Below are 22705 nucleotides of genomic sequence, written 5' to 3'. Positions count from 1 at the left end.
AGGGTCATCATTGAATGACTCTTTTTGGAAATAGTATTTTTTTTTTTTGCAGCTTAGCTCAATTCATGCATGGTTCCAGATAATCTGCTTGGTTGCAAAAAAATAGTTAGAAATGCGTATGAATATATAGCCTAGAGTTGTAGGAGAGAGAATAGAATAGGACTATATTATGAATTTTCAAAGTATATATGCATTAAGGAGGGTGGAGTCAGGCTAGATCTATACTATAATATCCTTAATGTCTATAAGTGGAGTCCTCTTTTATGCAGGTTTCCACTTTAAGCATTGATTTTAGAATCCGATTCAATAGAAAATGAGAAAATATGCAAACAAAATAGAAGAAACAAATGTATATATATAGGATATTATATTATATATTCCTAGGTTAGATCATTATCTATCCGATATATGGATATGGAATTCCCTTCTATGTAGTTCGGACAATTCACATTATCATTTCATTTGATTTCAATTTGTACTTTTTAGTTACTTTACTTCTCCCAATAGAGCTTAGAAGTAAGAATTTATTGGTTGATTGTATCCTTAACCATTTCTTTTTTTTGACACGAGGAACTACTCACCATGATCCACTAATTGCTGCTGCTTCTGTTATTGCTGCTGGATTGGCCGTAGGGCTTGCTTCTATTGGACCTGGTGTTGGTCAAGGTACTGCTGCAGGACAAGCTGTAGAAGGTATTGCGAGACAGCCAGAAGCAGAAGGTAAAATACGAGGTACTTTATTGCTTAGTCTAGCTTTATGGAAGCTTTAACAATTTATGGACTAGTTGTGGCACTAGCGCTTTTTATTTGCGAACCCTTTTGTTTAATCTTAAAAAAAAATTCTTTCGATTTCGATTAGATACTTTTTTCTTTTTTTAGTAAATTGGTATTTGCTTCCACAATTCAATTATATCAATACTTTATTTAATTTACTCCTATTTATTACTCCTGGAATTATCTATTTATCGGGACAGATAATACCCCATTCTAGGAAGGGCTGAGTTGAGTATTATTAATTTAGAAGATATGCTCACCTTCTTATTTCCCGTCCTTAGTTTAGGAAAGTGGAAAGGTTTTTTCCTTTTATTTTAGGAATTTTGGAACAGAACATTTCAACAAAGGAAGTCTTTCACCGGTCAAACAAGACGTAAGACTTAATCTAAAAGAAATTACTAGATGAATCTATTTGCATTAAAAAAACCGATCAAAAAAGGGCGAGCGAAGTAAGTGATCGAAAAACTTTGTTCTTTGTTCGTCCTATCTATAAGAGGAGAGCATATGAAAAATGTAACCCATTCTTTCGTTTTTTTTAGCTCATGGCCATCCGCTGGCAGTTTCGGGCTTAATACCGATATTTTAGCAACAAATCTAATAAATCTAACTGTAGTGGTTGGTGTTTTGATTTTTTTTTGGAAGGAGTGTGTGCGAGTTGTCTATTTCAAGAATAGATTGGATCTATCCGGCTGCACTTTTATAATATTTTTTAGTATTTTTCGGATAAATAAGAAAAGGGTGCACGATCTCGACGAATTACTTCTGAATAAATTCAGAAATCATATGGAAGAACCATAGCATTTCGCGACTCATTGGTAAATCAACTTTGATTCTCTATAAACCAAGAATGTGAGACCATTAACACGGTTAAAGCTAAACTGCTGAGTCCAGGCAAAAAGAGGTACTCTTTCTACAACTATATTAGTATTAGTACCAATTTAAACGGGAAATAGCTAATGTAAAATTTATCTGATATAGAACACTCATATCGATAAAATGGTTTGAACTATTACTAGAAAAAAAGGGGGCACCCTGCCCTTTTTTAACCAATGCCGAATCGACGACCTATGTATAAAAAAGAGAAATTTTTTGGATTTGAAGAAAAAAAAAATAAAAAAGAATTCTATTAATTTTCATTTTCCATTTATTAGTTAGTTTTTCTTAATGAAATTGAAATTATTAACTAGAGGGCAAATAAAAATAAAGAAACAACTTTGCTGACCATGATATATTTTTATCTAGCGGAAGAGTCCTCTTAATATTTATCTAGTCTTATATAGGTTTCGGTATATTGAAATATAAACATAAAAAAGAAGATAGAGGATAGGCTCATTACTTAAAAAAAAGATATGGAAATAGCTATAGAAAAAAAAAAAGGAGCGTGAGAGCCAAATGAATCGAAAGATTCATGTTTGGTTCGGGAAGAGATCATAAAAGTTGTAAACTTACAAAATAATCTACTTTCATTAAAAGATTTATAGATAATCGAAAACAGAGGATCTTGAGTACTATTCGAAATTCAGAAGAATTGCGTAGAGGGACCATTGAGCAACTCGAAAAAGCTCGGATTCGATTACAGAAAGTCGAACTAGAAGCGGATGAGTATCGAATGAATGGATACTCTGAGATAGAACGAGAAAAAGCAAATTTGATTAATGCTACTTCTATTAGTTTGGAACAATTGGAAAAGTCTAAAAACGAAACCTTTATTTTGAAAAACAAAGGGCAATGAATCAGGTCCGACAGCGGGTTTTCCAACAGGCCGTACAAGGAGCTCTAGGAACTCTGAATAGTTGTTTGAATACCGAGTTACATTTCCGTACGATTCGTGCTAATATTGGCATTCTCGGTCCCTGGAATGGAAGAAATAATTAAATTAATTAGGCCTTGAACTTCTACTTTCGTTTAGAATTTAGGCATTATTTTTCCCCTTGCTTCCGAAAAAAGAGTCAAGAAACACTAATGGCAACCCTTCGAGTCGACGAAATTCATAAAATTCTCCGCGAACGTATTGAACAATATAATAGGAAAGTAGGGATTGAGAATATAGGTCGCGTAGTTCAAGTGGGGGATGGGATTGCTCGTATTATAGGTCTTGGTGAAATAATGTCAGGTGAATTAGTCGAATTTGCAGAAGGTACTAGGGGTATTGCTCTGAATTTGGAATCCAAAAATGTTGGGATTGTATTAATGGGCGATGGGTTGATGATACAAGAGGGAAGTTTTGTAAAAGCAACAGAAGAATTGCTCAGATACCCGTGAGTGAGGCTTACTTGGTCGTGTTGTAAATGCTCTGGCTAAACCTATTGATGGGAAAGGCGAAATTATAGCTTCCGAATCTCGCTTAATTGAATCTCCTGCTCCAAGTATAATTTCCAGGCGTTCCGTATACGAACCTCTTCAAACAGGGCTTATTGCTATCGATTCGATGATCCCTATAGGGCGCGGTCAGCGAGAGTTAATTATTGGGGACAGACAGACTGGCAAAACAGCAGTAGCCACAGATACAATTCTCAATCAAAAAGGCAAGGTGTAATATGTGTTTATGTAGCTATCGGTCAAAGAGCATCCTCCGTAGCTCAAGTAGTAACTACTTTCCATGAGGAGGGGGCCATGGAATACACTATTGTAGTAGCTGAAATGGCGGATTCACCTGCTACATTACAATACCTCGCTCCTTATACGGAGCAGCCCTGGCTGAGTATTTTATGTACCGCGAACGGCATACTTTAATAATTTATGATGATCTCTCCAAACAGGCACAAGCTTATCGCCAAATGTCCCTTCTATTAAGAAGACCTCCCGGACGTGAGGCTTATCCAGGGGATGTTTTTTATTTGCATTCACGCCTTTTAGAAAGAGCCGCTAAATTAAATTCTCTTTTAGGCGAAGGAAGTATGACCGCTTTACCATAGTTGAGACTCAATCTGGAGACGTTTCCGCCTATATCCTACTAATGTAATCTCCATTACAGATGGACAAATATTCTTATCTGCGGATCTATTCAATGCCGGAATTCGACCCGCTATTAATGTGGGTATTTCTGTTTCCAGAGTAGGATCCGCGGCTCAAATTAAAGCCATGAAACAAGTAGCTGGCAAATCAAAATTGGAACTAGCGCAATTCGCAGAGTTACAAGCCTTTGCACAATTCGCCTCTGCTCTCGATAAAACAAGTCAGAATCAATTGCAAGGGGTCGACGATTAAGGGAATTGCTTAAACAATCCCAGGCAAATCCTCTCCAGTGGAAGAGCAGATAGCTACTATTTATACCGGAACAAGAGGATATCTTGATTCGTTAGAAATTGAACAGGTAAATAAATTTCTGGATGAGTTACGTAAACATCTAAAGATACTAAACCTCAATTCCAAGAAATTATATCTTCTAGCAAGACATTCACCGAGCAAGCGGAAATCATTTTGAAGGAAGCTATTCAGGAACAGCTGGAACGGTTTTCTCTTCAGTAACAAATAAATTTTGCATGTCTACTCTTGTTAGTAGAATAGGAATCGTTGAGAAAGCTTTTTCATTTGAATCATGCAAAAAAGTTTTCTTTGTTTTAGTTTAGTATAGTTATTTAAAGAATAGATAGAAATAAGATTGCGTCCAATAGGATTTTGAACCTATACCAAAGTTTAGAAGACCTCTGTCCTATCCATTAGACAATGGACGCTTTTCTTTCATATTTTATTCTTTCTTTTATTTTTTTGCTTCTTCCGAGAAAAAACTGTTAGACCAAACTCTTTTAGGAAATCAAAAAATCCAGATACAAATGCATGATGTATATATTATATCATGCATATATCATAAAGAAGGAGTATGGAGGCGGTAGTGGGAATCGAACCCGCAACCCCAAGGTTATGAGCCTTATGAGCTACCAAACTGCTCTATACTCTTAAACTAAAGAGGGGTAACTAGTGGATAAAAGAGGGTTGGATACGCCCTCTACCAATATCTATACAAATAGAATAGTCCATTTATACAGAATGGTAAAGAGGGCTCCTCTATGATTATCAATTCCAGAAATCCATACAAATACGAAAGGGTATTTTATCCTTACCAACTGGATCTTGTTGCACCCGGTAACAAACATTCATAAACCATTTCTCGAAGTACGTGTCCGGATAGCCCAAAATGTCGATAGTTAGCTCTAGGTCTTCCGGTCAAAAAACAACGTCGATGAAGGCGTGTAGGTGCACTATTACGCGGTAGGGATTGCAATTTTTCTCGCATTTTCGTTTTTTCACTCAAACTCAAGGGAGAAACTTTGCTTCTTATCTTTTTTTTAAAGATTGACGAATCAAATGATATTTCTGTTCTAATTTCTGCCGCTTCTTCTCCCTCTGAATCAAACTTTTTTTTGCCATAATGTGTCGTTGCTATTATTACCAAGTATACGGTTCTAATCCTAGATGGAAAAATAAATAGAAAAAGAAATCTAAAAAGGCAGATCCTCCCTCTCTATCAAGAGTAATGAACTAGTGCTGATACAGTACAAAAAACAAACTAAATTAACCAAACTTGCCTGATGTTGAGGCAATCAAGAAAGCTGCATAAGTGAATATATAACCCACGGAAAAGTGAGCTATCCAACCAATCTTGCTTGCACAATGGAAAGAGCCACGGGCTTATCTCTCCAGCGAATTAAATTAGCTAAAGGTGTGCGTTCATGAGCCATGCTAAAGTCTCATTAATTCCTGCCAATACCCCCGCCAGGAAATTAAGAACATAAATCCAGTAGCCCAAACAAGATGTCCAAATAAGAACATCCACGCCCATACCGATAAACTATTCATCCCAAAAGGATTATATCCATTGATAAGTTGTGAAGAGTTTAACCATAGGTAATCTCTTAACCATCCCATCAAATAAGTGGAGGATTCATTAAATTGTGAAACGTTGCCCTGCCATAATGTGATATGTTTCCAATGCCAATAAAAAGTAACCCACCCAATGGTATTTAACATCCAGAAAACTGCCAAATAAAATGCGTCCCAAGCAGAAATATCACAAGTACCGCCGCGCCCTGGGCCGTCACAAGGAAAACTATATCCAAAATCCTTTTTATCTGGCATTAATTTGGACCGCGTGCATCTAAAGCGCCCTTTACTAAAATCAATGTAGTTGTATGCAAACCTAGAGCAATAGCATGATGAACCAAGAATCCCCAGGTCCTATTGTTAAGAAAAGCGAATACTATTCTCATTAACAGCATTCAACCATCCGGGCAACCATAGGCTTCGACCGCATTGAAAGCGGGCCATTCGTTGAAGATAAGAGTATATCGAACCCATATGTCGTCTTGCCATGAGCAGATTGTATCCATTGGGCAAATATAGGTTCGATCAAGATTTGCTTTTCTGGAGTACCAAAAGCAAGCATGACGTCGTTATGAACATAAAGGCCCAAGGTATGGAATCCTAGAAAGAGGCTAGCCCAACTTAAATGAGATATGATAGCTTCTTTATGGTCTAACATTCTTGCCAATACATTATCCTCATTCTGTTCCGGATTGTAATCCCTAATGAAAAAAATAGCTCCATGAGCAAAAGCCCCTGTCATGATGAACCCTGCAATATATTGGTGATGAGTATATAAAGCAGCTTGAGTAGTAAAGTCTTGTGCTATGAATGCATAAGGAGGTAAAGAGTACATATGTTGAGCTACTAAGGAAGTAATAACCCTAAAGAAGCTAGAGCAAGACCTAACTGAAAATGAATCGAATTGTTGATTGTGTCATAAAGGCCCTTATGCCCACGCCCTAATCGACCCCCCCGGAGGAGTATGCGCTTCTAAAAGATCTTTAATACTGTGCCCAATTCCGAAGTTAGTTCGATACATGTGACCGGCAATGAGAAAAATAAATGCAATAGCTAAATGATGGTGAGCCATATCGGTCAGCCACAAACTTTGTGTTTGTGGATGGAATCCCCCAAGAAGAGTTAGAATGGCAGTTCCCGCTCCTTGAGCGGTACCAAATAAATGATTACTCGAATCAGGGTTTTGGGCATAAAGATTCCATTGACCCGTCAAAAGGGGTCCCAACCCCTGGGGATAGGGTAATACATCTAAGAAATTATTCCATCGAACGTACTCCCCCTGGATGCGGGAATAGCAACATGAACTAAATGTCCTGTCCAAGCCAAAGAACTTACCCCGAAAAGTCCTGACAAATGATGATTGAGACGAGATTCCGCGTTTTTGAACCACGAAAGGCTTGGTTTCCATTTGGGTTGTAGATGTAACCAACCCGCTATTAAGGACAGCGTAGAAAGAAATAATAGAAAAAGAGCTCCAGTATAAAGATCCTCATTGGTGCGTAATCCTATTGTATACCACCACTGATAAACTCCAGAATAAGCAATATTCACTGGACCAGCAGCACCTCCTCGAGTAAAGGCTTCCACAGCGGGTTGACCAAAATGAGGATCCCAATCGCATGAGCAATAGGTCTTACGTGTAAAGGATCTGTATCCATGATTCAAATTTCCTTGCCAAGCTACATGAAACAGATTTCCGGACGTCCATAGAAAGATTATTGCTAATTGCCCAAAGTGAGAAGCAAAAATGTTCTGATAAAGACGTTCTTCAGTAATATCATCATGACTTTCGAAATCATGTGCGGTAGCAATACCAAACCAAATACGACGAGTAGTGGGGTCCTGAGCTAAGCCTTGGCTAAACCTGGGAAATCTTAATTCCATAATGCCTTTCAAATCCTCCTAGCCACTATCCTACTGCAATAATTCTCGCTAAGAAGAATGCCCATGTCGTGGCAATTCCACCCAGAAGGTAATGGGTTACTCTACAGCGCGTCCTTGTATAATGCTCAAGGCTCTAGGCTGAGTAGCAGGAGCAACTTTTAATTTGTTATGAGCCCAAACGATAGATTCAATGAGTTCTTGCCAATAACCACGGCCGCTGAATAAAACATTAAACTGAAGGCCCAGACAAAATGAGCACCTAAGAAAAAAAGACCATATGCAGATAATGAAGAACCATAAGACTGAATGACTTGCGATGCCTGTGCCCACAAGAAATCTCGAAGCCACCCATTAATCGTAATGGAACTCTGTGCAAAGTTTCCCCTGTAATATGAGTTTACCACCCCTTGATCACTTATAGTACCCCAAACATCCGACTGCATTTCCACTGAAATGGAAAATGACTACCGAAATTGCATTGTACATCCAGAATAAACCTAAGAAAACATGATCCCAGGCGGATACTTGACATGTTCCCCCTCGGCCAGGCCATCGCAAGGAAGCGAAAACCTAGATTTGCTTTATCGGGTATCAAACGGGAACTCCGAGCAAATAAAACACCTTTCAAAAGTATTATACAGTCACATGTATGGTAAATGCATGAATGTGATGGACTAAAAAATCTGCGGTTCCTAATGGAATAGGTAACAAAGCCACTTTGCCACCTACTGCTACTAACTCGCCGCCTCCCCACGTTAAGCTAGTACTTGTTGTTGCACCAGGAGCTGTTACGCCAGGCGCAGTAGCATGATATTTTGTACCCATTGAGCAAAGATAGGTTGTAATTGTATGGCAGTATCCGAAAACATATCTTGTGGACGGCCTAAAGCACTCATGGTATCATTATGAATGTACAAGCCAAAACTGTGAAAACCTAGAAATATACATACCCAGTTAAGGTGGGATATGATTGCATCGCGGTGTCTAAGGACGCGATCTAATAGATCGTGTATCGAGTAGTTGGATCATAGTCTCTTACCATAAAAATTGCTGCATGTGCAGCAGCACCGACTATTAGAAATCCGCCAATCCACATGTGGTGTGTGAACAAGGAAAGTTGTGTACCATAGTCAGTAGCTAGGTATGGATAGGGAGGCATAGAATACATATGATGAGCTACAACAATGGTTGTAGAGCCTAGCATAGCTAGGTTAAGAGATAATTGAGCATGCCATGACGTTGTTAAGATTTCATAAAGACCCTTATGGCCTTGTCCTGTAAATGGGCCCTTGTGAGCCTCCAAAATATCTTTAAGTCCATGGCCAATACCCCAATGGTCCTATACATATGACCTGCGATTAGAAAAGAATAGCAATAGCTAAATGATGGTGCGCAATATCGGTCAGCCAGAGACCACCGGTTACTGGATCTAGTCCTCCGCGAAAAGTCAGAAATTCTGCGTATTTGGGACCAATTTAAAGTGAAAAAAGGGGTTGCTCCTTCGGCAAAACTAGGATAAAGTTGAGCCAAAAGGTCCCGATTCAAGATAAATTCATGAGGAAGTGGTATCTCTTTAGGATCCCCCCAGCGTCAAGAAATTGGTTAATTGGTAAAGATACATGAATTTGGTGCCCCGCCCAAGAAAGAGACCCAAGTCCTAATAATCCCGCTAAGTGGTGATTCAACATGGATCTACATCTTGGAACCAGGCCAATTTGGGAGCGGCTTGGTTTGATAATGGAACCAACCAGCAAAAAGCATTAACGCTGCAAAAATCAATGCACCAATTGCAGTACAATAGAGTTGTAATTCACTAGTTATTCCAGATGCTCGCCAAAGCTGAAAAAAACCAGAGGTTATTTGGATTCCTCGGAAACCCCCGCCTACATCACCATTCAATATTTCTTGCCCTACTATAGGCCAAACTACCTGAGCACTGGTCCAATGTGAGTAGGATCACTAGCCATGCTTCATAATTGGAAAAACGGGCGCCATGAAAGTACATGCCACTCAACCAAAGAAAGATAATGGAAAGTTGCCCGAAATGAGCACTAAAGACTTTTCGAGAAATCTCCTCCAAATCACCAGTATGACTATCGAAATCGTGAGCATCAGCATGTAGGTTCCAGATCCAAGTGGTAGTATCAGGGCCCTTAGCTAGTGTTCTGAGAAAATGGCCGGGTCTGGCCCATTCCTCAAAAGATGTTTTTACAGGATCCCTTCCACAACAATTTTTACTTCTGGTTCCGGCGAACGAATAATCATTAAGTCCTCCTCTTTCCGGACAAGACATACAAAGAGACCCGCCAACTGTCTTTTTAGTGAATCTTTGAAAGATATATATTTTGAAGATAGATTTTGAAAGATAGATTTGAAAGATAGATATTGTGATTAGTTCTTTTCTTTACTATCTACCATCCTTCTATTTTTTTTTAGTTATTCACTGGAGCAATTATATATTGAAGTCAATCCGAGGCAAGTGTTCGGGTCTATTATGACATAAGATTAGGTGCCTAACGGGACATTGTTTATCTTGAAAAACAATATTTCTCGACGTAAGAAAAAAATCTTTTTTATTTTTAATTTAAGAAACTAGTGTAATTTTTTTGAGGCATAAGCTCCTATCTATATCTACTTTCCTTGAGCATAATATAGGGTTTTTTATTTGATTCTAAATTCCAAGATAACTCATTAGAATTATTAATAAGATGGTCCTAATATATTAGCAATATTTAGATTGCCCCCTCTTTTTATTCACTTTATTACTTCTATTCTAGACCCTATCCTATGGTTTATTCTTATGAAATATCATATAAAATAGAAGGTATAAGAAATGGATATAATGAAATTCTTGATTCGATCTACGACCTAATTTATTTGATTAATGGATCAACAACCAAACCACCCATTTTATGAAAAAGAAGGAGCATGGTCTTATTCAAATTCAAAGCGCTTCGTAATCTTCAACCAGTTCTGTGCTTCAATATAATTTCCCGGAGTAAGCGCTATAGCTTGTTTCCAATATTCAGCAGCTTGATCAAAACCAAGCTCGCAATTTCCGAATCACCTGTAGAATGGCCTGTTCTCCTCGGTCGGAATAGGAAGTTCCTTCCCTTAGAACCGTACTTGAGAGTTTCCTACCTCATACGGCTCAGAAATTGCTATCAGAATTTCCCCTATCTTAACTGAATTCGATTTATCAAAAATCGATCCAATTTGTTCTTGGGTTAAGCAGAAGAAATTAATTACCTAAGTTTCAAACCCTAATTTTTATCAATAATCAGTTTGATCTTTTTTCCACCTTCAGAAGAATGAAGCATAGATAGATATAGAGCCTTCGTTCAAATTTTCTGAGAGGTAACTATCCCGGTTTCATATATGAAATCTCTATAGAATCCTTGAAAAAGACTTTTTTCCATAAGAAAGAAAAAAGAACTTACTATCTTTGGGATCTGATACTACACCGCTGCTTAATCCCTTAGTGGATCGGCTCTATTACATAAGCGGATTCCTAAATTTGCCCCATATCATGGGATAAGTAAGCAGTTTTTTTTAGTTGTATCGACCCAGTCGCTCACTAATTGATCTTTACGGTGCTTTCTCTATCAATTTGAGAAACTTTATCCATAGATAGTAGTATAGGCCATACTTTCTTCGTTTTTTGATTCTCGTGAAGTGTCCTTCCTTCTACAGCTGATAGGGAAAAATCGTTGTTTTTACGATCCCTATGTAGAAAGCCCTTTTTTTCTAGTATTTACTAGTAAATTTGATCCTCTCTTTTTTTTTTTTCTTTCTATAGTGGAGATAGTCGCACGTAATGACAGATCACGGCCATATTATTAAAAGCTTGCGGTAAGAAGGGGTTTCGTTCTAGTGCCCGAAATAATATTCCAAAGCCTTTGTATGCTCTCCATTGCTTGTGTGTATAAGGCCTATGTTATAGAGTATATAACTTCGATCATAGGGATCGATTTCTAGTCGCGTAGCTTCATAATAATTTTGCAAAGCTTCCGCATAATTTCCTTCGGATTGAGCCAACATCCGTTACGGTCGTTCATTCTATTCAAAAATCTCGTTCCAAAACCGTACATGAGGTTTTCATCTCATACGGCTCCTCCCTTCTGTACATAATAGTACTAAGCGAAATAATCTATAGAATCAAAATAGAATTAGTCCCGTCTCATTATGAACCGAAAGGGGCTGTGTATTTTCCAAGAAATCTCTAGCCAACCTTCCCACAAGAGGTTTTCTGAACACCAATGAATTCTATTAATGCTAGAGGAAAACGATAGCTCCAATAATTTCTTTGTTCTCAACGCCTCCTATTTAGAGGAATTAGCTACTTCAACGATCTTTGATGGTTATAGGGGTATCCAAAGTACAAACCTGATGGTTGTTTGTTATCCCAACCATTCTTCCCAGCCCTGATACCGATCAGGAAAGGGGTAATTTCTAACAAAGTTTTTCTCTTGTTGATTCCTATTTCTAGGTGTAGTGCTTTTCTCCCCTATGCTGCCTACGGATACTAATAGAGTAGGATTGGCCTGTAATCCATACCATACCATATCCTGTAGGTGTAACCTTTCGCTCAATACTCAAATCTACAATTGAAGTATCTGAAGCCGCATCAATCGAGGATACACGACGGAAGGAATTGTTAGTTCGCCTCACCTTCCCGAAGCGTGGGTTTGTTTGCTTTACAAATTTGGTTCTCTCTATGCCAACCCCCCTCTCTTTTTCGTAAGACTGAGGTATAGGTAGGGCTAAAAAAAAGCAAAAAAAAGAGTCAAATCGCACCATCTCTATAATAAGTAAATGCCTTTTTTTCTCCTGAGGTTGTCGGAATTATTCGCAATAAAATATTGGCTACAATTGAGGAGGTCTTATCAATGAAATTTCCATTTCCACGGGATCTAGGCATAATTCCCAACCCATTCTATATAGAATTGTTTTCATTCCTTCACAAAATAACATAAAAACAAACACATTCGATTCTTATAATTATAAATAGATTGATCCATATGCTCTACTCTAAATCCATATGCTTTAAATGGATAAGAGAGATATGGATTTTCCGCTCAGCTCAAATTGTATCCTTTTCCTTCTGCTTGGACACGAAGAGATATGAAATATTTGACTAAGACTGGATTTCATTCCACTTTCCTATTTCTGAACAACAACTTATGTTATCAACTATTTCGTGTTTTCAAAGTTATTAATTGTCTCATACCCTATTTTTGATTTCGATAGTATGGTGTGTAGCGTATCTTATGCAAACGGAATTCTAAGGTTTCTTTATTTTATTATGCAATAAGAAGAATTCTTCCATTTTCTTTTTCTTTAGTTGCGGGAAAACCCAAATTAAAACTTTTATTTTATAGCGAGCGCAATTTCTAGTAAAAAATCCTGTATCCTTCCACTTAGATCAAAAGGAATTTTTCCAATAGAACTATGGAACCCCCGAGTGGTTGCGGTTGTACCTGTACTGCAGGAATAAGAAAACTCGCTATTCACTCAGTTTATTTTCCATAATAAGTTATGTAGGAGAGATGGCCGAGCGGTTCAAGGCGTAGCATTGGAACTGCTATGTAGACTTTTGTTTACCGAGGGTTCGAATCCCTCTCTTTCCGTTTTTCTTAATTCATCAACGTTAAGGATCACAATGTATCAAATCAAATAACAATTTTTTCCAGCAATAATATAATATCTTATATTATCTTATTTTGATTTAATAGAAATTAGAAATTCTCTATAGCAAATTACTGTGGTATGTAAAATACACATAGAGGAAAAAAGAAAAAAGGATCCTAATCCTAGGGTTAATCAATTTTAGCTAGTTGATGGGAAAATACAAATTAATGGTAATGGTCTTAGGGCGATTTAGTTCGGGGAAAGGGGAAGGGGAAGAAAATTCTATGAACCTTTCCTTTTTTCGTTAAGTTCAAGTCTGACGAGAGTAATATTCTACAACTAACAACTCATTTATTTTGAGACCGACCCACTTCCTATCTAGGATTTTATTTACTAGTCCTTTATATTCCAACGTGTCAATCGCCAAATGCTTTGGCAATTTCCCCGGGTCCGATGAAGCAATATAATTTTGAACCAGACCTTTTGATCTTTGGTTATCTTTCGTAGTAATAATATCTCGGGGTTTGCAACGAAAACTTGGTATATTGACTATACGACCATTAACTAAAATATGTCTATGGTTGACTAATTGGCGGGCCCCAGGAATGGTTGAAGCCATACCCAATCGAAAAAGGATATTATCCAAACGCATTTCAAGTAATTGTAGTAAAACCTGGCCTGTTGACCTTTTTGCTTTTCCAGCGATATGTACATATCTAAGTAATTGTCGTTCTGTCAGACCATAATGAAAACGCAATTTCTGTTTTTCTTGAAGACGAATACGATATTGCTCCTTTTTCCCAGAATTGAATTTTTTTTTAAGATTACTTCCGGATTTAGGTGTTTTTCTAGTGAGTCCTGGTAAAGCTCCCAGACGGCGTATTTTTTTTAAACGAGGTCCTCGATAACGGGACATGAAGACTCCTTTTTTTATTTTATTGAAATTTCATTTTACACAATTAATTTCATTGTATTTACATTACAGAATACATCGAAATTAAAACTGAATTAAACTACAGGATAAACAGAGTAAAATCAACTAAAGTACCCCAAAAAATGGAATTTCATCAAAATCTTTTTTTTTTGTATATATATTATTTATTTTATTGTTTTGTATCTAGCAAAATTGTAAGGTAAAAAACATAAAAGATCCTGGATTCTCCATTTAATTCGGAAAAAAAGAGATTCTTGTTCGTAGAACATCGATAGAGAAAAAAAAGCCGACTATCGGATTTGAACCGATGACCCTCGCATTACAAATGCGATGCTCTAACCTCTGAGCTAAGTGGGCTTACATAACGGAAATAGTGTAACAAATAGAAATAGGTATAGTATAGGAAATCCGTAAAATCTCAGATATTAGTTATTAATCTTAGCTATTAACTAGTTCTAAATTTGAAGTTATACTTATAAAAATAAAAAAATACTAAAACTTCTTAAAGATAAAGTTAGCTTGATATGCTTAACTATAGGATATTAAAAAATAAAATTATAGAATTTATTGGTATTTTCATTCGATCATTATAGACTTTATTATTTGTTAATAATTTGAGGATTAATATTTCACTAAGGGGAACATAGAGTCAGAGTAAATAAAATTGCTAATTCTGATTAGAAAAAAAGAATAAATATCAAGCGTTATAGTATAATTTTGAATACTATAAAAAAGTAAGACGGGAGGTGGGGGAGATAAAAACTTTTGGATATATTGATTCGGATTGAATTGCAAATACATCAAGGATAGAATCAATTCAATTCTGAATTGCAATAAGCAAGCGAGGTCTCTCAAATAGAGTCGAACTGAACTGCTAGACTACGTTGAGTGATGAACTCAATGATTCAAAAAAAAAACTAAGAGATGGATGAAATTACACAAGGAATCCTGGTCTCAAAGAAGAGGGAAATGGGGATATGGCGAAATCGGTAGACGCTACGGACTTGATTGTATTGAGCCTTGGTATGGAAACCTGCTAAGTGGTAACTTCCAAATTCAGAGAAACCCTGGAATTAAAAAAGGGCAATCCTGAGCCAAATCCGTGTTTTGAGAAAACAAGGGGTTCTCGAACTAGAATACAAAGGAAAAGGATAGGTGCAGAGACTCAATGGAAGCTGTTCTAACGAATCGAGTTAATTACGTTGTGTTGTTAGTGGAATTCCTTCTAGTTCTAAATTAGAGAAAGAGGGGTTTTATACCTTATACATTTAATAAACACGTATAGATACTGACATAGCAAACGATTAATCACAGAACTCATATTATATTCTAATTATAATATAGGTTCTTTATCTTTTTTAAAAATGAAATTAGAAATGATAATGATTATGAAATAAAAAACTCATATCATAATTTTTTTTTTTCATTATTGTGAATCCACTCCAATCGAATATTGAATAATCAAATTCTTCAATTAAAATTCAAAGTTTTCGAGATCTTTAAAAAAGTGGATTAATCGGACGAGGACAAAGAGAGAGTCCCATTCTACATGTCAATACTGACAACAATGAAATTTCTAGTAAAAGGAAAATCCGTCGACTTTATAAGTTGTGAGGGTTCAAGTCCCTCTATCCCCAAATCCTCTTTTATTCCCTAACTATACTATATTATTATTATTTATCCTCTTTTTTTTTTTCTTTTTATCAATGCACTTTTTTTTCTTTTTATCAATGCAATGGGTTTAAGATTCATTAGCTTTCTCATTCTACTCTTTCACAAAGGAATGCGAAGAGAACTCAATGGATCTTATCCTATTCATTGAATAGATTTCTTTTTTATTAGAGTATCGGCAAGAAATCTTGGTTATTCACTCTATTTTTAAGTTTTATTTAAGTAAACCATGCACAATGCATAGGACTACCCCCCCCATTTTCAAATTTAAAATTTGAAATACTTTAATTAATTTTTAGTCCTTTTAATTGACATAGATACAAATACTCTACTAGGATGATGCACAAGAAAAGGTCAGGATAGCTCAGTTGGTAGAGCAGAGGACTGAAAATCCTCGTGTCACCAGTTCAAATCTGGTTCCTGGCAGAGAAAAAAAAAAAAAAGATCCACCGAATAGGTATTGATCCAAATACCTCGAGATGGATTGTGATACATATTCATTAATAATATTTATTCATCTAAGTGGATAAATCTATAATATAAATATAGAGGCACTTCTTTTTCTTTTTAAAGAAGTTTTAAAATATATCTTTTCTTTATGATAAAGAAGGGGGTGAGATTCCCCTTTATTTTTTTGCGTTTCTTAATTTTGTATTCCGCTATTCCGACGAATATTTTTTTAGTCTTGCTTATCTTTATCTTATCTTATTTTCCTAGTTGTGCTAAGTAATGTGCGCGGTACAAAGTTCCTGGTAGAGAACTTCTTTGAGTCATCCTATTTTTCTGTTCATATGAAGGAAATTAATATGCGATTTTCAAAATAGGGGAATCCAAATGAAACCCTTTTTTTGCTCAGTCTATCTGGAATGCTTTTGTATAATTAGGAATTAATTATAAATAGGTATTCCGTTTCATCTAGGAAAAGAACCTAAAAATATTCCTTGACTTGAATAAAATCTGGAGTTGTGTTGTATAAGTGAGCATGAATTTCTTATCATTCAATGAGCATCTTGTATTTCATAAAAATTGGGGGTTATATAATCCTTACGTAAGGGCCAGCCTATCCAACTTTCAGGCATTAGGATACGTTTAAGGCGCGGATGATTATCATAAGAGATTCCCACCATATCATAAGATTCGCGTTCTTGAAAATCGGCACTTCTCCAAATCCAGAAGACAGACGGAATTCTAGGATTATCCTTTTGGGCAAAGACTTTTATGCAGACTTCTTCTGGATTATCTATACCATATTGTATTCTCGTAAGATGATACACGCTAGCTAAAGATCCACCGGGTGCTACATCATAAGCACATTGGGAGCGTAAATAATTGTAACCATATACATATAAAATGACAGCAATGGAATCCCAATCCCCTGCTTTTATTTGTAAAGTCTCTATTCCTCGGTGATCAAAGCCCAAAGATCTATGAACCACCTCATGTTTGACTAGCCAATTAGATAACCAACCCTGCTGCATTGTCTTCATCTCTCCCTCTTTGTATAAATATTTCACATTTCGGATGCAAGTTTGAAAGATTGCCCTGCTTTTTATTTTTCTACACAAAAGAGCCCCTCTCCTAATTCACTAATTTGTAGGAAGGTACTGAACTTTTGGATTTGAAAAAAGTTTCAGAAGATATATCTAATGTAGATGGTGATTGATAGAGCAATTCTTGCTCATAAGTTCCTGTATGAGTACTGCGCCTAACATAAAGCTTGTGACTGGTAGTAAAACATCTATTTTTATTTTGAGATAGAGTTTGATCCTCAACTATTTCTCGCGATATCTTCTTACGAAGTTTTGTTAGGGCATCTATAACTGCCTCCGGTTTAGGTGGGCAGCCCGGCAAGTAGACATCCACAGGAATTAACTTATCAACTCCCCGAACAGTACTATAGGAATCCGTACTGAACATTCCCCCTGTAATAGTACAGGCTCCCATAGCAATGACGTATTTTGGTTCAGGCATTTGCTCGTATAATCTCACTAAAGAGGGAGCCATTTTCATTGTTACCGTACCGGCTGTTAAAATTAGGTCTGCTTGCCTAGGACTTGATCTTGGTACCAATCCATAACGATCAAAGTCGAATCGTGAGCCTATTAATGAAGCAAATTCAATGAAACAACAACTGGTACCGTATAGAAGGGGCCATAAACTGGAGAGTCTTGACCAATTCGAAAGATCATTTGGTGTAGTTGAAATAACAGAATTGGAACTTGTTTGGTCAAGTAAGGGAAACTCAATCAAATTCATAACTGTCTCAATAGAATCTTTTCCTTCTTTTTTTTTGTCTAAATATTCAGTTAAGACCATTCCAAGGCTCCTTTTCGCCATGCATAAACTAAACCAACAACTAAGATAAGCACGAAAATCAAAGCTTCGATAAAAACGGATACACCCAATACGTCGAAACTCATTGCCCAAGGGTATAGAAAGACGGTTTCCACATCAAAAACAACAAAAACGAGCGCAAACATATAATAGCGTATTCGGAATTGTACCCAAGCCCCTCCCATGGGTTCTATACCCGATTCATAACTAGAAAGCTTCTCTGGTCCTTCACTAACCGGGGCTAAAAGTCCTGAAATCGAAAATGCCAAAATAGGAATAAGGCTTGCTATTATTAGAAATGTCCAAAAAATATCATATTCGTGAAGCAGAAACATAATGTACTCCCATTAATGTGGAATAGGCGGAACTTAAATTAGTCAATTCAATTCAGCATTGTCAATTTATCCAGAACTTCTCTCTTTTCCTCGGTGAAACAAGAATCTTTTTTGTTCAAACAAAAGCGCTTAGTTTAAGTTTAGCCTTTGTTTCCTCTGTGCTGCATCTTCTTTAAAGATTCATCCAATGGAATCCCAACTCCCTTTCTTTTGGATTTCCATTCTATTTAGATATGGTGTATGTAGATCTAATTCTTATATAAAGAAAACTTTCTCGTTTCACTTTGTCTCGCTTTCTCTAGAATCTCTAGAAAAAAGAATAGCTCTATCCTTTATTTAATATTTAATAATAAAATAATAAGAGACTATTAAATAAAAATGAGAATACTACTAAATTAGAACCTAATTAAGATAGTAGGACTAATCTATGCAGTATAATTAATGAGAAGTAATACTATAAAATAAAAATAAAGAACTCTATTTCAGAACTATGAGACAGAATATTCTGTTTTCTTATTTACTCTTTACTTTATTTTTTCTATTTAAAGTTGATCAATTTACATAATGTATCTATAAACAAAGTAATAAATATACTTAAAACAAAGTAGGAATTCGCAAAATGGATAAAATCATTGCAGTTATTATAGGGAAGTCTAGAGATATCCTATTTGAAGGAGGACGGGATTCAAATCAGGGAAAGGATCCTTTCTTCTATTGATTTGATAGAAATTCGTTTTTCTTTTCCTGTCTGTATGATTTTGATTTTCGATGAATGAGCCTTTGGTAATGCTTTTATCTCTATTCTATGTCGCAGGCGCCTATCCAGTCTATAAACAAATACTAATGAGAAAATGAAAACTATACTAAACTAAAGAAAACATAGGATAGAGATCCTAAAATCTAAAAAAGGGCATATTAGGGCTATACGGATTCGAACCGTAGACCTTCTCGGTAAAACAGATCAAACGGATTATTATCGAAATGATTTGAACTGTTTCAAAGACCCAACATGCATTTTTTTGCATTGGGCTCTTTCATAAACTGATTTAAAGATCAGTTAGTCCACCATAGTTTTTCTTTACGGAAAGATAATGAGATGGCTCCCTGTGCTCTGATTGATTTTTTGTATTATGATCTATCTAGGAGCAATACCAAAGTGTTTCAAAGGAGGATTACCTTGACTTAGGTCTGCCTCCGGTCTAAATTAAATCAACCTAAGTGAAATGGAGTCTCTATCGTTCCACTGCAAGAGTTAACTATGAGACTTCATACACCTTAAAGTTCATAGAACGAAAAGAAGTTTTTTGGAGGCCCTTATCCTCATTACGCCTAGCATTTAGTGGGCTGGATATTTACCTTATCAACTAGCAAATCCATAAGGGTTCTATTTGATTAGGCACCTGAATTGGCACCTGAATCGGACTGAACCGACTGTTTGTCAGGCTACTGTTCTCCTATTCTCTCGAATCTATGAAGTAAGACATTGATTTTGCAATAAGATCGATTATGTTCATTGCATAATAAGCTCCTTTGAAAAGCATTGGCGCACGTGTAAACGAGTTGCTCTACCGAACTGAGCTATAGCCCTTATCAGAGATATCTTAACATATAGATAATTTCTTGTCAAGATGAATATTTTCTAATGCCAGAGGATACCCCTTTGATCTGTATCTGTTTAGTATTTAGTTTAGTATTTAGTATATAACAGACCAATAACAGAGCGGTATTGCTTAGAAAAGGGATTCAATATATAATCGATCGAAGTAATGGGTCTTCCTTTGTGGTGATAAATTGCCTACTTAACTCAGTGGTTAGAGTATTGCTTTCATACGGCGGGAGTCATTGGTTCAAATCCAATAGTAGGTAAGTAGGTAGAAAAATTACTAGATAGCATTGGACTTACTTCGCTTCGCTATCTAATAACTTTTTCTACCCCTCTTCCCTTTTTCTTTGTATCAACTATAAACCACTGGATTGTCTTCAATTGGATGGGGGAATCCAATTGACAGCCTCGATTCGTATCCTAGCTCGTCTGAGAGCGAGCTTCGCTTCAACCAAATCTTTCGTACCCTCAGCTTTACTCAAGTTAGCTTCGGCTATTTCAAGTGCCTTTTGAGCTTCTTCCGGATCAATATCACTACCCAGTTCCGCATCATTTCCTAAAATGATGATCTCATTATTAACTATTCTCGCAAAACCGCTCCACAGAATCGCTGTTAACCATTGGTCGTTGAGGAGGCGTATTCTCAAAGGACCCATATCTACTGCTGTGTTAATGGGGGCGTGGTTTGGTAATACGCCAATTTGGCCACTATTAGTGGATAAAATGATTTCTTTCACTTCACAATCCCAAATAATTCGCTTAGGAGTCAGTACATAAAGATTTAATTTCATTTCTTCGATTTGTTCTCCTCTTCTAAGGTTATAGCTTTCGTGCTAGCTTCATCGATGTTACCCACCAAATAAAAAGCCTGTTCAGGTAGGCCGTCTAATTCTCCGGAAAGGATTAGTTGAAATCCCCTAATAGTTTCCGCAAGAGCAACATACTTTCCTGGAGAACCAGTAAAAACTTCTGCCACAAAGAACGGTTGTGATAAGAAACGCTCAATTTTTCTTGCTCTTGCTACAGTTAAACGATCCTCTTCCGATAATTCATCCAAGCCAAGAATTGCGATAATGTCCTGAAGTTCTTTGTAACGTTGTAAAGTTTCCTTAACTCTTTGCGCAGTTTCATAATGTTCGTTGCCAACGATCCGAGGCTGTAACATAGTCGAGGTTGAATCTAAAGGATCTACTGCTGGATAAATACCCTTGGAAGCTAATCCTCTGGAAAGTACGGTAGTAGCATCCAAATGTGCAAATGTTGTGGCAGGGGCAGGGTCGGTCAAATCGTCTGCAGGTACATAAACTGCTTGAATCGAAGTTATAGATCCCTTTTTAGTAGAAGCAATTCTTTCTTGCAAAGAACCCATTTCTGTACTAAGAGTAGGTTGATAACCCACTGCGGAGGGCATTCTCCCTAATAAAGCGGATACCTCTGATCCTGCTTGAACAAAACGAAAGATATTATCGATAAATAAAAGCACGTCTTGCTTATTAACATCTCGGAAATATTCCGCCATAGTTAGGGCAGTTAAACCAACTCTCATACGAGCTCCCGGTGGTTCATTCATTTGGCCATAGACTAGAGCTACCTTTGATTCCTCAATATTTTTTTCATTAATTACTCCGGATTCCTTCATTTCCATATAAAGATCATTTCCTTCACGAGTCCGTTCCCCTACTCCACCGAATACGGATACGCCCCCATGAGCTTTAGCAATGTTATTGATTAATTCCATGATCAGTACTGTTTTACCTACTCCAGCCCCCCCAAATAGTCCTATTTTTCCTCCACGTCGATAAGGAGCTAAAAGATCGACGACCTTAATACCTGTTTCAAAGATGGATAATTTCGTATCTAACTCGATAAAGGCAGGCGCAGATCTATGAATAGGGAACGTTGCACTACTATCTACAGGACCCAAATTGTCAACAGGCTCCCCAAGAACGTTGAAAATTCGTCCGAGAGTAGCTCCACCGACCGGAACACTGAGAGGAGCTCCCGTGTCAATCACTTCCATTCCTCTCATCAACCCGTCCGTAGCACTCATAGCTACAGCTCTAACTCGATTATTTCCTAATAATTGTTGTACCTCACAAGTCACATTAATTTGCTTATCGGCAGTGTCTCTACTCTGGACTACCAAAGCGTTATAAATATAAGGTAACTTGCCTGGGGGAAAAGTGACATCCAGCACGGGTCCAATAATTTGATCGATACGACCTGTACTTTTTTCTTCAATTGTGGAAACCCCGGGAGGAGAAGTAGTAGGATTGGTTCTCATAATTATCACATAATTAAAAAAAAGGAATTTGTCGAAATTTTTCTTTTTTTATTGTTGAATAATGCCAAATCAAATCAAAAAAAATCCAAAAGTAAAAAGGAAATGAATTAGTTAATTCAATAAGAGAGAAAAGGGGACCAGGACTTGATTTCGTTGCCCAAGCGAATCCCATTCAATCGTTTACTCATGGAATGAGTCCATTGGAAAGTTCAATCAATCTTTTTTTTCATATACATTTTGCCTTTTGTGGAGGATCTGTGCCTACTCTACTTTCCTATCTAGGACTTCGATATACAAAATATATACTACTGTGAAGCATAGATTGCTGTCAACAAAGAATTTTATTAGTATTTAGTTAGGTATTTGCATTCAAAATAAGAAAAGAGAACTATTAAGAACTTGTAAAATAAGGATTAGGAATTAATTTGGGTTGC

At 36.7% G+C, this 22705-nt stretch overlaps 3 non-coding genes across 3 annotated transcripts; 2 read left to right on the top strand and 1 right to left on the bottom strand.

Moving 5' to 3' along the window:
* Positions 1-13022: 13022 nt before the first annotated feature.
* On the top strand, positions 13023-13109 carry TRNAS-GGA (transfer RNA serine (anticodon GGA)). The gene has a single exon. It is a non-coding gene; the product is annotated as a tRNA-Ser (tRNA).
* A 1219-nt stretch (positions 13110-14328) lies between these two features.
* TRNAT-UGU (transfer RNA threonine (anticodon UGU)) lies at positions 14329-14401 on the bottom strand. Its single transcript has one exon. It is a non-coding gene; the product is annotated as a tRNA-Thr (tRNA).
* Positions 14402-16068: 1667 nt separating this feature from the next.
* Positions 16069-16141, top strand: TRNAF-GAA (transfer RNA phenylalanine (anticodon GAA)). Its single transcript has one exon. It is a non-coding gene; the product is annotated as a tRNA-Phe (tRNA).
* Positions 16142-22705: the final 6564 nt, after the last annotated feature.

The sequence above is a fragment of the Triticum urartu genome, unplaced genomic scaffold, assembly GCF_056163025.1.
Source record: "Triticum urartu cultivar PI428250 unplaced genomic scaffold, HENAU_Tu73 scaffold2, whole genome shotgun sequence".
Lineage (NCBI taxonomy): Eukaryota > Viridiplantae > Streptophyta > Magnoliopsida > Poales > Poaceae > Triticum > Triticum urartu.
The sequence above is the reverse complement of the archived record's forward strand: the minus strand, read 5'-3'. Positions and strand labels throughout refer to the sequence as shown.